We start from the raw sequence: 17,712 nt of genomic DNA on the forward strand, positions 1-17,712 counted from the left end.
ACCGACGCTGCTGCTGACCAGTTCGACTACGGAGTTGACGACCCCTCTCTCTTGCCAGAGCAACCAGGCAAGCCCCCCCTTTGATCACCAGATATCGCCTACTCTTCTCTATACTGCTTGCATTAGAGTAGTGTAGCATGTTACTGCTTTCCGTTAATCCTATTCTGATGCATAGCCTGTCATTGCTGCTACAGTCATTGATACCTTACCCGCAATCCTAAATGCTTAGTATAGGATGCTAGTGTTCCATCAGTGTCCCTACACTCTTGTCCGTCTGCCATGCTATACTACTGGGCTGTGATCACTTCGGGAGGTGATCACGGGCATATACTATATACTTTACACTGCTACATTACCTGTGATACTGTTCGGAGTTGGGGGCTGATAGGACAGGTGGCTCCACCCCGGTAGAGGTGGGCCTGGGTTCCCGACGGCCCCCGACTGTTACTTGTGGCGGAGCGACAGGGCAGGTTGAGACCACCTAGGAGACAGGTGGGCCTGGCCTTGTTCGGCATTCGCGGATACTTAACACGCTTAACGAGATCTTGGTATTTGATCTGAGTCTGGCTACTGGCCTATACGCACTAACCATCTACGCGGGAGTAGTTATGGGTATCCCGACGTCGTGGTATCAGCCGAAGCACTTCAGACGTCAGCGACGGAGCGGCGCGCGCCGGATTGGACTGGAACGCCTCTAGGCTAGGTTTGCTTCCGGCCGCCCTCGCAACGTGCAGGTGTGCTATGGGCGATGGGCCCAGACCCCTGTGCGCTTAGGTTTAGACCGGCGTGCTGGCCTCTCTGTTTTGCCTAGGTGGGGCTGCGATGTGTTGATCTTTCGCGGCCGGGCATGACCCAGGAAAGTGTGTCCGGCCAAATGGGATCGAGCGTGTTGGGCTATGTGGTGCACCCCTGCAGGGAAGTTAATCTATTCGAATAGCCGTGATCTTCGGTAACAGGACGACTTGGAGTTGTACCTTGACCTTATGACAACTAGAACCGGATACTTAATAAAACACACCCTTCCAAGTGCCAGATACAACCGGTGGTCGCTCTACCTCAGGGATATGAGGAGGGGATCGCCGGGTAGGATTATGCTATGAGATGCTATTTGGAGATGCTACTTGGAGGACTTCAATCTACTCTCTTCTACTTGATGCAAGACGGTGGCTGCGAGAAGCGTAGTCTTCGACAGGATTAGTTATCCCCCTCTTATTCTGGCATTCTGCAGTTCAGTCCACTGATATGGCCTCCTTACACATATACCCATGCATATGTAGTGTAGTTCCTTGCTTGCGAGTACTTTGGATGAGTACTCACGGTTGCTTTCTCCCCCCTTTTTCCCCTTTCCTTTCTTTCTGGTTGTCGCAACCAGATGCTGGAGTCCAGGAGCCAGACGCCACCGTCGACGACGACCCCCTACTACACCGGAGGTGCCTACTACTACGTGCTGCCCGCTGACGACGACCAGGAGTAGTTAGGAGGATCCCAGGCAGGAGGCCTGCGCCTTTTTCGATCTGTATCCCAGTTTGTGCTAGCCTTCTTAAGGCAACTTGTTTAACTTATGTCTGTACTCAGATATTGTTGCTTCCGCTGACTCGTCTATGATCGAGCACTTGTATTCGAGCCCTCGAGGCCCCTGGCTTGTATTATGATGCTTGTATGACTTATTTTATTTGTAGAGTTGTGTTGTGATATCTTCCCGTGAGTCCCTGATCTTGATCGTACACATTTGCGTGCATGATTAGTGTACGATTGAATCGGGGGCGTCACAGTGTGTGAAAATGTTATGTGTGTAGTCACTTGTGTAATTGTATGCTCAATTCGGTTATGCAATGCTGTCTTTTTAAGTATATATGTTGATGCTCTGTAGATAGAGCAAATCACATCTCACACGGACTAAACAAGGGAACCCGTCGGTGATGATTTGATCAATCACTGACAATTTTATACCAACAATCATTTGCTCACAACACACATGGCTTGTTAACAGGAATCGTCTTATTGTTATCGGTCTTTCCACACATTTTTGATTACATACCTGTTTGCCACGTATCACACACATTTTGTTAAGTTGAACTGTTTCTGTTCTCTTGGCTCATCACAAACAGTTCATCTGAGTGAACTGTATGCCGTATATCTCACACACCTTCATCTGGCTGCCTGTCTCTGTTGTTCCGCCTCATCACAAATAGTTCATCTGAGTGAACCGTATGCTCTGCATCACACACACCTTCATCTGGCAGCCTGTTTCTTTTGTTCCTCATCATTGCAAACAGTTAATTGAATTGAACAGTATGCTTTGAATCGCAGATGCAACAAAAATCTGAACCGTGTTTGATGCATCCGTCATTGCAAATGTTTTGCACCTTTTTGACGGTTTTTTACAACACCGTTTGCGATTATTGCATCGCACACAGTTTCGTTGAAGGGTCTCTGATCGTAGTGTCGCGTTAGCAGCATACTGCAGTAGTGCTAGGTCGAATATTGCTTGCCGTTTGCCAGTTGACAGCAAAGTATCTTTGTCGTCCACTAGCCGATGGCAAAGAACTGGCTGACGACGGAAGCTACTTTGTTGTTTGCTAGCGGACGACAAAGAACTGGCTGACGGCAAAGGCGCAGTTTGCCGTCAGCCAGTTCTTTGCCATCCGCTTTCCGTGAGCGGATGACAAAGACCTTCATTGTCGTCCGCTAGCCAACGGCAAAGAACTGGCTAACGGAAAATTCTCTGATTCCAGTAGTGTAAGCAACTACATATCTTGTAACAATGGTTTATGCAGTTAACTAAGGCCACAATGTAAATTCCAAACATTCACACGCTAGTCCAGCGTTCATGTGGAACAGTCAGATTAAACTCGGCTTCATAAAATACTTGAAAAAGCATAAGTTCAGCAATTTTATACATCTCAATGATTCATAGAACGTAACCAATATTTACTAGTTCACAACAAAACACAAAGTTGTGAGAAGGTTTACAAATAAAGGAAAAATCAAGCAAGGCTTCTCTCAGCAAAGGGCCTCCCTAGGCAGGCTTTAATTTCCTGGAGTTCACTCTGGTTTTTCTTGTTGCCACCATCCAGGGTTAGGTTCTCTCAATCTAGAATAACCAATTATAATTGTGTTCTCAGTTGGAATGTTGAACTGAACCATGTAGTGTACTGACCATTTGAACTTCTTGTACAGTTCCACTAAATTTAGGCACCACTATCTGCAGAAATAACCAGACCACAATGCCTCTTGTCCATGCACTTGTCCCAAAAATCTCGATGCAGCCGTGCCAGCTAGTCCTCTGACCATCCTTGATCTGGGAGAAAGTGCATTCCCGAATAGGTTGCGGTTGTTTTCTCTCGTCCCTCCACTGCAATCAGGAAGTAAACGTACAAAACAACTTCTTTTAGATTGCGTTGGTCATTCTACCTAGTTACTACCAATGTAGGAATACCTGCCAGATGGGTGGTTAGATGACGACATCTAGGAATAGCCATCTCATTTTGTGCAGTTCTACTATAACTGAGGTGTGTACTTTTTATTGCACAAATAGAAACGATATGGAGACAGACATCCCTGTTTGCGCAAATATGAAATATGCTTATTTAAGCAGTGACATATGATTAACAGCATCATCTATTGTGTTATAATTGGCACTACATTGACAGTATGAAAAAGTGCCATTAAGTAAGAAGTAGCATCACCTTCCATCAACATTGCCACTTGATTAAAATGCAGAACAATAGCATTAGTATTACTGTCATGAGAGTAGCACATAGTCAGTAAGTGTGCAATCAATTTTTGCAGTTTCACTGGGATGATGCAATGTTAGCGCTGTGAGATTTAAGTGTAACTGCAAAACCACAATTCATAGGAAATAAAGCAAGATAGAAGCACTTCATAAAATGGTGGTGTCATTGCTTCAATTTATTGACGACACTAGATTGACAGCAACATTACTTAATATTGACATTAGGTGGCATTGCATCATGCTTCATGTGATTTTACATTAACGGTACTGATAAGGGCGTAGGGACAATAGGGGCATAAAGTGGTGAGGCGGATGTGGTTGCCGAGAGCGGCAAACAATTAGGCAGCATGTTTGCATTCACTACTGCAAGATGTTGCTAACGTGACACTACGATCAGAGACCCTTTGACGAAACTGTGTGCGATGCATTAATCGCAAACAATGGTGTAAAAAAATAGGCAAAAAGGTGCAAAACATTTGCGATGACGGATGCATCAAACACGGTTCAGATTTTAGTTCCGTGTGTGATGTAGGGCATCCGGTTCAGTGCAATTAACTGTTTGCGATGAGGAGCAACAAAAGAAACGGACAGCCAGATGAAGGTGTGTGCGATAAACAACATACGGTTCACTAGGATGAACTGTTTGTGATTAGGCAACACAAAATAAATGGTCAGCCAAATCAAGGTGTGTGCGATATACGACATGCGGTTCACGCGGATGAACTGTTTGTATTGAGACCAAAGAACATAAATGGTTCAATATAAAAAGATGTGTGTGATACGCGGCAAACAGGTCTATAATCATAAATGTGTGCGAATATCGATAATAACACAGACAATTGTTGCTAATAAGACGTGTGTGTTGTGCGAGGGGATTGCATACAGAACAACAACATATATATTACATGCATGATTAACCAAATTAAACATCCAATTACATAGGTGGCTACTACGACCATGGCATTTGCACACACCAAAGTAAACTATTACATGCATAATTTGATAGGTGGCCACTACACACATGACAGTTCCACACAACAATAAAGTAAACTATATATTACATGCATGATTAACTAGCATAAACGATCATTTGATCATCATCTACTTTTTGTGACGCTTGCTCTGCTTGTGGCTCGATCCGGGCTTGTAGATTAGGGTAACAAGGCACTTCCTCATGTCAACGATCCTCCTGTGCATCTCGTAGCATGTGTACACGCTCTTGGCCACAAACCTGAGGTGAGGTACATCCAGTCGCCGCATCTAGGCCCTGTGCCAGGATACGGGATTTGTTCTCGAGGCATCATGCTTCATCTTTTCCTAGTAGGGGTCGATGATGGCCGAGGCGAGTTCGACTAGGGAGTCCTTCTTCATGCTGCCCTAGACCGTGTAGTGGTCATGGATTTCGACAAGGTTCTGGCATACATTGTCGGTGGTTTCCACCGTGGCGAACTTGTAGTCGGTGTTGTTGTGACGCCCCAAGACCGACGCTCCAGATGCCTTCCATGGTTTCCCAGATTCGTCGTGTGATTTGGTTGGTTCGTTGCATTCATCTTTATATCATGTGCATTGCATCATGTCATCTTGCACCTTTTTAAAACTCAGCTAAATAAATTGCATGGATCTTCGATCCATTTAACTCGAGGGAAATGCACATGGTGATTTCTCTTTAGAACATATAAAAGTCTCCCAATATTATTAGGGAGCTATATTAAAATATTCCATTAACTTTGGAATCACGATAACGCACTTGCAATTTAATTCCATGCCTCTTCTGCTTCAAGTTTCACCTCCAAACTTTGCCAATAATTATTTTCCCTTTTATCGAGGCTCTTCCTAAATTCTCAACATTTTTGGACACTTCTAAAACCTTGTTCTAGTTCAAACCATTTGAATTAAATTCAAAGAGTTTGAATTTAAACTTCAATCTTGTCCACTCCTATTTCTCATGGACCGTGCACATTTTTGTGAGTCCAAGAAAATTAACCCCTTCCCCAAATTCCTTCTCCAACCCTTTCTTCTCTCGTGCTCTTCTTTGCTATTTTCTGTTTCGGAAATAAAAGAGGAGTGAGGGAGAGAGAGCATAGCCCAGCAGGCCTCCTAGGCCCAACTCCAGCGCCGGCCCACCTCTCTACGGCCTAGCATATAAAAGTCTCCCAATATTATTAGGGAGCTATATTAAAATATTCCATTAACTTTGGAATCACGATAACGCACTTGCAATTTAATTCCATGCCTCTTCTGCTTCAAGTTTCACCTCCAAACTTTGCCAATAATTATTTTCCCTTTTATCGAGGCTCTTCCTAAATTCTCAACATTTTTGGACACTTCTAAAACCTTGTTCTAGTTCAAACCATTTGAATTAAATTAAAAGAGTTTGAATTTAAACTTCAATCATGTCCACTCCTATTTTTCATGGACCATGCACATTTTTGTGAGTCCAAGAAAATTAACCCCTTCCCCAAATTCCTTCTCCAACCCTTTCTTCTCTCCTGCTCTTCTTTGCTATTTTTTGTTTCAAAATAAAAGAGGAGTGAGGGAGAGAGAGTATAGACCAGCAGGCCTCCCTAGGCCCAACTCCAGCGTCGGCCCACCTCTCTACGGCCTAGCCGCCCCCGACCAGCGACCTAAACCTAACCCTCACCCGATCTCCTCCTGCCCCGATCGATCCCACCTCTCCATCTCGTCCTCCCACTCCGCCGCCACTCACACACGCACTTATCGAGCCAGGGGAGGAGCCCCTCGATCCGCCCCCTTCGGCCCCAACTCCGGTGTGCGCCCCGACCTCCTCCTCGCCTCGTGCCGGTGCCGTTGTCCCTGGCACCCGCGTCCGACCCCGCGACCTCGCTCCGACCTTCCTCGCGCCCGATCTGCTCCAAGCCACGCCGCCGGCCAAGTACCTCGACCCACCGACCGGAGCCGCCTCCTTGCTGTCCGCGTCGACCGACGCCACCTGCCTCCTCTACTTCAAACACGTGCTCATATGCCTCCCTCGCCTTGCAAGCCTCGTCGCGGGTCAACCGCGCCGCTGCCCATGGCCTGCACCAACCTCCTCCGTTGCCGCCAAGTTCCACCACCACCAGAAATGGAGTCCGCCCTCCGGATTCGCGAGCCCCTGCCACGTGGACGTCTTCCCCGGTGAGGAGCCATCTGGACTCCTCCCACTCGTCTGCACGACAGGAGGCTTCTCTGCTCGTCCTCGTGTTGACCTTGCTCAGCCTCTGCCTCGCTCAGCCGTGGTGCCTCATCGCCCGACACCTAGAATGACTATTGTCGCCGAAGACCCATGAACCAAAAACGTCAAGTTCGACTACCATCCCATGCATTTCACCAAGTACCACGACATTGTCAGCCCTACAAATTCAACTATGGTTGCCGTGTACGACTACCGACAACCCTCGAAGACCCCGTGGATCCCGAACATCTATGGGACATGAACGACTAATTCCTCTTCGACTCGTGAACCACTACTTCCACTACGACCCGCGAGTACCACTACTTCCATCGACGAACTCGTTCCATCTCGAAAGGCATGCTTCGAAGGTATAACCCCGAGACGACGCCCGTGAACGAATGCCTGTTGTATGAGATGCTCATGTTCGAACCGTGTCTGAGTTGTCATTCCATGTTCCTCCTCGGTTGCCAAGCCGTCGACCCATGGGGAACCCGGTAATCGGTATCACCCCACCATCTTTTGCATGTTCCGTACATCCACACTTTCCTTTGCACCGACATCTCGACGAGTTGTCGGATCACAAGAATGTTGCCGTGGCACCATTTCTGTTGTACTTGGTGTGGCACCCCTTTTGTGCTGCCATGGTGACAAAATGCTTCATAACATGCTCATGTCAACATTTTCCTTAAAATGGCATAAAACTTGCATATGTCATCCGCATCATGATAACAACATTTAAAATGTTTAAAATTGTTGTTTGCTTTAAATTGCTAAATAACATATGAGGATTTTCTGGAATTGTTGTTTGTTATTTCTGGCCTCATTTAATATTGTTGAGTAGCTTAAACGAGATGAACTAAATAATTGTTGTGAAGTTTTGTCAATATGCAACCTCGTTGCATATTGAGCTCCACTTAACTTGTAGTGTGGTTTGCTGCATTTTACCATGCCATGCCTCATTAAAATGGACATGCATCATACTTGATTGTGCATCATGCCATGTTTATGCTTGTTGGTTTACCATGTTGTTTGCTTCTTTCCGGTGTTGCTTCTTCTTGATAGTTTCGGTAACGTTGCGATTGTGAGGATTCTTTCGACTACGCCCGTTCGTCTTCTTCATGAACTCGTTCTTCTTCCTAGCGGGATTTTAGGCAAGATGAATGTTACCCTGGATCTAACTACTATCATTGCTACGCTAGTTGCTTCGTTCTATCGCTATGTTGCGCTACCTATCACTTGCTTATCAAGCCTCCCAAATTGCCATGTCAGCCTCTAACCTTTTCACCCTTCCCAGCAAACCGTTTTTTGGCTATGTTACCGCTTTTGCTCAGCCCCTCTTATAGTATTGTTAGTTGCAAGCGAAGTTGAACATTGCTCCATGTTGGGACAGGATTTTTTTAGAATATCACAATATCTCTTATTTAATTAATGCATCTATATACTTGGTAAAGGGTGGAAGGCTCGGCCTTATGCCTGGTGTTTTGTTCCACTCTTGCCATCCTAGTTTCCGTCATACCGGTGTTATGTTCCTTGATTTTGCGTCCCTAACACGGTGTGGGTTTATGGGCCCCTCTTGACAGTTTGCTTTGAATAAAACTCTTCCAACAAGGCCCAACATTGGTTTTAACATTTGCCATAATAATATTTGAACTAAATAATTAATTGGCATAGGGCGTCATGAACCCGAGGATTCTTTTCTACATAGCAGGGAGGGGCCAGTGTTGATGGTGTTGGTCCCAAACTAGAGCACTGTGCGGGGCCGCCCCAGGGCAACCTGGGTGATTTTGGCACCTGTACGCGTAGCTCATCTGTCGTGGCCTGAGACGAGATACACACGACTACTATCAGGGTGTCGGCACGTCGGGAGGTTTTGCTGGATTAGTTTAACCATTGTCAAAATGTCTAGTGCACCGGGACCCCAAATCTGATCGGATGTCCCGTGATGGATGATTGTCTCCGCGGATCATGAGTTTGTCATGGGCTAAGTTGGGACACCCCTGCAGGGTTAAAACTTTTGAAAGTCGTGCCCGCGGTTATGTGGCAGATGGGAATTTGTTAATATCTGGTTGTAGAGAACTAGACACCAGATTCGAATTAAAATACACGAACCACATGTGTAACCATGATGGTCTCTTTTCGAGTGGGTCGAGAAGAGAACACGGCGGGGTTATGTTTGAACGTAAGTAGTTAGGATCACTTTTGGATCATTACTAGTTTGCGACCGTTTGACTAGCTTCTCATCTTATTCTTGTACTCGTAAGTTAGCCACCATATCATGCTTAGTCGCTTGCTGCAGCCTCACCACTTATCCATTCCATACCCACTAAGCTTTGCTAGTCTTGATACCCATGGTTATAGGATTGCTGAGTCCTCGTGGATCACAGATTAGTACAACAACAGTTGTAGGTACAGGTAATGCGATGATCATGATGTGAGAGAGATGCTTGCTTGTTTTGAGTTCTTCTTCTGCTTCGTCCTTCAGGGGATAGGTTCCTGGTCGGCGGCCTGGGCTAGCAGGGTGGATGTCGACCGAGATTCTGTTTCTGTTTTATCCATAGTCGGATGTTGCTCTTAGGTATGATGTTGTTGTATTCACGTGGCATTGTATTCTCTTTGTATGTATTCCCAACTATTATATAATGGTACGATGTAATGATATCCACCTTGCAAAAGCGTCTCCAATATGCGCTTCTATCCTTTGTGGGACCTTCGAGTTCCTTTAGGATAGGGTCGCATATTGGGCGTGACAAGTTGTGTATCAGAGCCTCGACCGACCATAGGAGCCCCCTTGATTGTTGGCCATTGTTGAGTCTAGAAGAAAACCATTTTGAGTCTTAGGATTATATATATCGGAGAGTAGGATTCTTTTTACTCCTCAGCCCCCTTCGTCGCTCTGGTGAGGACTCCCGACGTAGATGTTTTGACTTTCCTCTCCTCATTTTCACTAAAAAAATTAGGATCATGCGGGTATCTTGGGATCGTTCTGATATTTTTGTGACGAGAACATTGTTCTTGGTGCCTCCTGACATTTAGGGGTTGTGGCAGTGTCCCGGGGAGTTGATCTCCGAGGTGTTGTCGTCACAATTTTATCGTTGCAATTCCGGTATACCTGAGCTTGCCGACATAAAAAATCTCTTGTATGCAGTTAGTGGTGAGATAACCTCGACGCCACCCAGTACTGGGGAGGGAGTTCGGGAGTATTGCCACAACTCGTATATCGGATGCTTTTCGAAGGTCGAGGTACACAATTTCCGGAGTTTTCTTGGTGATGTGTTGACGGATGGATACAGTTGGAGCATAGAGCTTGTTAGTTGTGTGATATATATTGTGCCTCCCTATATCCCCAACACCAGATTGCATAACCAGAAAGTTTCGGGAATTTTTAGGTGGGAATTCAAGTATCTCCTAGGATATCTTTTCGACAGATGCATGATGTGAGATTGGGGTCGAACGTCTAGCGGTTCTCTTTTCACGGTCGATTTACAGTGGTCACGAGGCGTCTTAAAGAATCCTTGGCTATGCTGATTCGGGGATGTCTCATTTGTCATTCATGATATCCATTGTACGTCGTGCCCGTGGGGCCTCATCGCGAACACTTTGGGCGAAATCTCTATCATATGTTTGTTTCCAGCTTATTCTACAAGCCAATCTGTTGTTTTGATTTTGAATTGTGATATTCGAGTTGCTTCATTGTCAATTGTTGATTCCGTATCTTTTCCTAACCGGTGTTCTCATAGTTCTATGTGAATACTAATCCTTGTTATTTATCGAGATTGTCATCCCAATTCTATTACCAACCGGTGTGCTTCTATTCGAGATGATCCCATCATTCTCCCCATCCGCAAGTTCAATTCTAAGTTTTCTCAATGGTGTTTGTTCCATCCGTCCCAAGTTGCCTTTGTTTTTCCCGCCCTCCCACCCTTTTCTTCAAGGACTCATTGTCCTTAATCAAGTATCCATTTTTGAGTGAAGTCTCTTCATTCTTTTCCTTTAATGTTTTTACCCAGTGTTTCTTATGAAGATGCTAAGGGAGCTTCAAGTTCGTCATTCTTCACTCGTTTTCTTCTTCGGTGGATTAATTTCAAGCTTTCGGTGTTCATCATATCTCTTCCCTCCTTTCAAATGCTTTCTCATGCGGGTGGACCTCTTAGTCGTTCACCTTTGTCTATTCATGTCCGGAGTGCTGAATATAACTCAGAAGATTCATGTTTCCATTCTTAATCCTTTCAAGCTATTTGGAGATTATTATCTCATTCAAGTCATTTAATTCAACTGGTGCAATCTCTCTTCAAAATTATTTCAATGGTGTTTCTTTTGAGTGGGTCCTAACCCACAGGTCTTTTCCCAGGATCTTACCTGACTCTTCTAATTTTTTCCGAAGCTATTCAATAATTCTTTTTCAAAGTTAACGTAAGAATGGATTCCATCAGTCTTATGCCTTCTCCAAGACCGCTTTTAAATTATCTTCATGTTTGGCTTAACATTTACTCTTTTCATTCTTCCGAAGTGTCTCAACAATTCTGGCGGTGCTTCTCGTCATCATTCTCGGATTTGAAGACCGAAGAAGAGTTTTCCTCCAAATCTTGTCCGTTCTCTCGGAGATTCACGGCGCTAGCTAGATGTTATCCTCTCAACTTGTTTCCAATCGTGTGATTCTTTTCTTACCCATCCGGAGCAATTCAGGAGTCTTTTCAGTTTGTTTCTCCGGAGCCCATCATCTCAGAATTATTCATTCTCATCTTTCAGCTCTCGTTCGCTAAATCTTACTGGTTCATTGCTCAAGTATGCTCTAGTTAGCTTGTGATCTCTTCATTATCTTGTATCTAAATGTCCCCAAGGATCTTTGTTCATTTTCTAGTTCTTCCCGGTGATTCGTCCCTTTGCTACGTTCATTTTTTAATTCCTACCGGTGGTTCACTGACGAACTTATTCAAACTTGCGCTATATCTCTCTTAATCCTTTCAACGAGAGTAAGCAACATGCCTATCAGTTGATTGTCATCAATTTAAGATGGTGAAGGGTAAGCATGACATAATCCTTTTTCTTGTTTTCCCTCGAGGTGATTTAATTCCTTCCTCCAGAGTTCATTCGTGGTATCAATTCTCGATTCAAGTTGCTCACCTTTCTTTTCCGGAGTTCCAAGTTTTCTTGGATGTCTCGTCACGAAGTTCCATCTAAATCATTGCAAGGCTTCAATCTTGTTCGCTTCAACATTCAATTATTTTATGTTATCATTTCCTATCCGGAGTTCTTCATGGAGGCTCAACATGGTGGTTCATCAAGGATTTAATTCATTCTCGAAGTGTTCTTAAAGAGTCTTGTTGGAGGAGTTCATGTAACACCCCAAAAGTTTAACCATGTTTTGTTCATTAAAATTTTGCCAGGAAATTAAATTTTTATTTTTCTGGATTTATTTTTGATTTCAGAAACCTTTCTTTTCTTTATTATTATGGATTTTTTACCCCAAGTGAAAACTTTCCAATTATATTATTGGACTTGTTTACCCTCTCAAGAAAAACATTTCTGTTATCGGTGGATTTATTTGCATAATTATTGCTCTCTGAACTTTATTCCTTAAAGTGATTTTTCATTAGTTTTGGAGCTCTATTTGAACTACAACCATTTGATAAATTTACTTAAAATTCCAACCAAAATTTGGAGATGTCTTGTGATGTTTTTAAATCACTTTTATGCAAAAATATCTTCTGTTCATTGGAGATTTTGAGCTCTACACCAAGTTTTCAAATCTGGTCCAGTGGGCAATTTTGCACTACAACCTATTTAAATATTTCTTTAAAACTTCCACCAAAATTATGGGATGTTAATAGGAGTATATTATTCAACTTTATGCAAAAACCCGGTTATGTCCTTTGAAATTTTTGAGTGAATCAACCTCATTTTCATTCTGGTCCAACTTGATGGTTTGTACCGCAACCATATTTTTACTTGCTCCTTTACCCATGATTATTTTTCCTGCTTATTGGAGGATTTTAAGTGCATGCAATCATGCCTTTTTCTTTCTGTCCAAAACTGAAGATTTGCAAAACTTGCACTAGCAAGTTTCTGGTTTTGCCCAAATGACCATGCCACCCTCTTTTGCATCTAAAGAGACACTAGTCTGGAGAGTTTGGCCACCCCAAGAGTTGCCTAGATGCTCTTAGCATTTTGTCAAACACCTTGAGTGCATGAGCAGTTTTGGCATAAGTTTTAGTTTACATTGTGAACTTGATCCTCTGATCAAACTAGCTTGTCCACTGGTCTACTTGCACACCCTAGTCTAGATCTGGTAATCCCCACCCCCACCCAAGCCTCCTGGCATGCCCTGGCATTTCCCCGAGCACCTGGTGCACGTGCTCTAGGCGCGCCCAGAGCGCACGTTTTGCATGCGCGCGCACCGAGCCACCACGTCTCACTGCCGCCTCCCCGTGCTCGTTCTGGCCACTCCCCTCTCGCAGCCAGCACGGCCGCCCCCTCCCTCGTGGCAGAGCTGTCCCTGGAGCTCCACAGCGCCGCTGTCAGGTCGGCCGTGGCCAATAGCGACCGGCCACGGCAGGCCCCTGCTCTGGATAGCGCCGCCCCAGCCACCCGCGCTCGCTAGCTCACACCTGGAGCAGTGCCCACTCGTCCTCTAGTCCCTGCCGCCATCCCCAGCCTCGACACGTCGTTCTGCGAGCTACAGAACGGCGGTTCGCCGATCTTATCCATGGCCGCCGTTGGAACCGACCTCGTCCACCTATAAATAGGACCCCCGAGCTCGCCTAGGTCCTCAGGCAACCTCAAGCAAACCCTCTGGAGCTTCCCTAGCCCGCAATCGACGGAGGAAGGTCGTCTTCCCCATCTGCGGCAGGTTCGGCCGCCGCCACTCCCCGGCTCCGCTCGTCGCAACCAGAGCCTCCCCCGTCCAACCAGTGCCGCCATCCCCTTCCCCTCGATCTCGCGGAGCCACCCAACACCTCAAATTCGCTCGGGAACCGTCGTAACACGAACCCCCAAACTCACCTGAAGCCGTCGTCCGCCGCGGAGCTCGCCGCCGGTGACTCCCTCCATCCCCGCCACCTCCTCAACCACCGGGAGGACCGCATTGGCCTGGCGGATCCATCCCTGCCCACCGAAGCCCACGAGGAGCCGCCATTCGCCGGTGTTGATCGCCGGAGCCACCGCCTTTGTTCGGCCAGAGGAGGGAGGCGGGGCGACTGGTCAAACCTGACCAGTGGGCACCCTGGACCCACTGTCAGCGACCCATGCGCTAGCCACGTTGGAATAAGTGAAGACGTAAAACCAGACTACGTCTTCGACGTGTATTCTTTCCGAAACGTTTTTTTTGTATTATTTAAAAAAACAAGATTTGACCAAAACTTTGACTGACCATATCTTTTAAAATATAACTCCAAATGAGTTCATTCTTTTTCCTACCTCTCTCAAACTTTGTCTAGTTTATTTTCAGATTTATTTGAAAAAAAATCAGACAACTTTTTTGTACTGTTTTGAAACTATGTATTAATTCAAAATTTTAAATAGGATTTTTGGAGAGAGAAGAAAACTTTCAAAAAAGTTTTGGGAATGCACCCTGCCTCTCCACAACCTGAAGGCAAGCATTCTGAACCCTGGCATAATATCTTTGTGGGTTATTTGATACGGTTACAACACCACCGTGATACGGAGAACTCGTTATTTTATGTGGTGATACGATCATACACATGAGTACATATTGGAGATTTCCTTGTTGGAAATGGACATGCTTGTGATAGTGATCATCCTCGTATGCCTTTCGTGCCTACCGGAAGGAAGCCGGGAAAGTCTCTGTCTTGGGTAGACCTGAGCTTGTCCCTAGTTCCTCGTCGAGACGAGTGTGTCCGGTATGGCATGATGGGGTATGATGAGTGGTGATTCTGTCTGTTGGATGGAATATGTTTGTTATGTTAATCATGCAGGGAATACTTAAACCTCCCGAGTCGACCATAGATCGAGTCTTGTTCCAGTAACCCCCATACGTGTTTCGTACTATCACTAGTCCCTACAGCAGGTAGGGTACGGTTCAGTAAGTTGTCAGCCCCTTTCTTGGCACACACCGTACAGAGAGGCCACGGTGGAAGATACCGGATGCAACCGGTAGGCAGGCCACCTGGTCCGGGGGCATGGGTGTTTCCGGTTGGGACCGAGAGGGGGGCACCCCTTAGAGCGCGCGATATAAATTTGATCCCATGCTAATCGAGGTTGTAGCCTCCCCACTTAGAGTTTTGCTTGACAGGTGTCGTGGGTGATTCCAGACACCGGTAAGCTAAGCTGGTGTGTGCGAGTCAGGTGTGTTTTCAATTAAAAGACCGAAGACGGAATTAGTCCCGATGGACTAAAGGAATCCGTTACTCGTGGGTAAAGAGTACACCCTCTGCAGAGATTAAATCTATTCGAATAGCCATGTCCATGGGTAAGGACTACAGTCTGTGATGGGTCAAGTGTCGGTCTTAGTGTCGGTCTTCGGAGGAGAAACTACTAAACCAGAACATGGATCATGATGTGTGACTTATGATGATTATGATTATTATTATTATGTACTAACCCTTTATATTATTTGAAGTATTGAGTATCCCTGGGACGATTCTACCTCCTGGATATTTACTGTGATTGTTTTCTTATAAGCCCTTTATGTGGTGTCGCTGAGACGCCCGACTGTGGCCTGCTTGTTAATTTTTTACTTTATAAGCCCTTTATGTGGTGTCGCTCAAACGCCCGACTTTGGCATGCTGTTATTTATTTACCTTATGAGCCCTTTATGTGGTGTCGCTCAGACGCCCGACTGAGGCATGCTTTATATTATTGTCCTTTCGAGGCGTCGCTTCAGACACCCGATAGGTGCATTCTATTTTTATTATCTGACTGCATACTCATGTTTTAGATGAACAACCTACCTATGTGCATCATGGATTTTATTTTATGATTGACATTATGATCATCGAATATTTCAGAGCATGATTGTCGGTTGTTATATTATACCCGTGTTCATAATGTTTGCGAGTACATTCAAAGTACTCACTGGCTTGTCCCTGGCTATTGTCTTGGCCAGATTTCTTGCATGGAGAGGAGCGTTCCGATGACAGCCCCAGAACCTAAGCAACGGTGATAGCAGCCTCGCGAAGATAGGAGTTAACCTGGTCAGCTATTCCTGTGGGAAATGGAGTCCCATAGACGTTGATGTACCACAAAACGCTTCCGCCGTCAACCACTAGCAACCTTATGTTGTACTCATAGGCCAGAATGGTCTTGTACTACATATTATGTATTTTTGCTTGGAGTTTCTGTATCAAGTTAGTGTCTCATAAGCTAACAATAATCCTGGGGCTGGTGAGCACAAAGGCCATTTTCTGGGAAATTAATACCCGGAAAACCGGTCATGACAATTCAAGCATCCTTCATTGTGCATTTCGAAGTGCAATTCCTTCTATCTTATCTTTTGAGATGGTGTTATGTCATCCTTGACAATTTCTCTTCATGTTTCATGATTCACAAGTTTGTCAAGAATGAGATATTTTAAAACCATCATTTTTTCTTCGATCATGAGTTGTTTCAACCCATCATAATTTCTTTGTTGGAGTATCTTGATATAGATTTCACCTAAAAGCCTTCCATTAGGAATGTTGCTATTTGTGGTGCCTATCAATGATCCAAGTTATCTCTTTATCATCTTGGTGGAAGAAGTGTTCATCTCTTCGTCGATCTAAAGCAAGCAATTGTTACATTTAGTGGTAGGTTGTCACCTCATAATGTTGAGATGTTTCCATAAGCCCACTACAAACTTATTCTTTTCATTGTTGGTCTTCCAACAACTTTGTTCTAACCTTCTTGCAAGGATGCCTTCCAAATTCAATTGTGGTAGAAGTTGTCATTTCCTTCTCCGTTCCGTTTATCACAACGATCTAGCTTCTATTCTTTCGTTCTGGAGTCATTGTCACCTCCTTTTGTCAAGATCATGTTATTTTCTTGCTTATCCATTTAACCGGAGTGTTGTGTTCTCATTCAAGTTCTTTCATCTTATCAAGTTTTGCCTATCTTTTCAACTGGAGTGCTGTCTGAAATCCTTCTTACCCCTTGTGCCATTCTTTCAATAGTTCCGGAGGCAGTGTGTTGTTGATTTCATCAAGTATCGTTCCATCTTGTCAGGTTCTTGTTCAATTCCTTCGCTTTTCAGTCAGAGTGCTGTCCGAATTCTTTCGTTCTTATTCCTTATGTATCTCGTTATAACCGGAGTGGTTTTCAATGTATATCTTGTCACGTAAGCTATTTGTTCTCGTCGTATTCCTTGTTGCTCTTGCCGAACGGAGTGCTTGCAATCTCGTTCATCTCCGTTGTATTCTTTCTTTCAATTTTTTCAACCTCTCAAGGTTCATGGTTCGCTCGTTTATCGAAGAAGCAACTTCGTTTTACCTCTTCGTTTTCCGTTTCTTTCCGGTGCCATCCCTAGGATCTCAGGTCGAGATCCTCTGTTAGTGGCGGAGAGTTGCGACGCCCCAAGACCGGTGCTCTAGATGCCTTCCATGGTTTCCGAGATTCCTCGTGTGATTTGGTTGGTTCGTTGCATTCATCTTTTCATCATGTGCATTGCATCATGTCATCTTGCACCCCTTTTTAAAACTCAGCTAAATCAATTGCATGGATCTTCGATCCATTTAAATCAAGGGAAATGCACATGGTGATTTCTATTTACAACATATAAAAGTCTCCCAATATTATTAGGGAGCTATATTAAAATATTCCATTAACATTCGAATCATGATAACACACTTGCAATTTAATTCCATGCCTCTTCTCC

Source organism: Triticum aestivum, chromosome 7B (assembly GCF_018294505.1).
Source record: "Triticum aestivum cultivar Chinese Spring chromosome 7B, IWGSC CS RefSeq v2.1, whole genome shotgun sequence".
Classification (NCBI taxonomy): Eukaryota; Viridiplantae; Streptophyta; class Magnoliopsida; order Poales; family Poaceae; genus Triticum; species Triticum aestivum.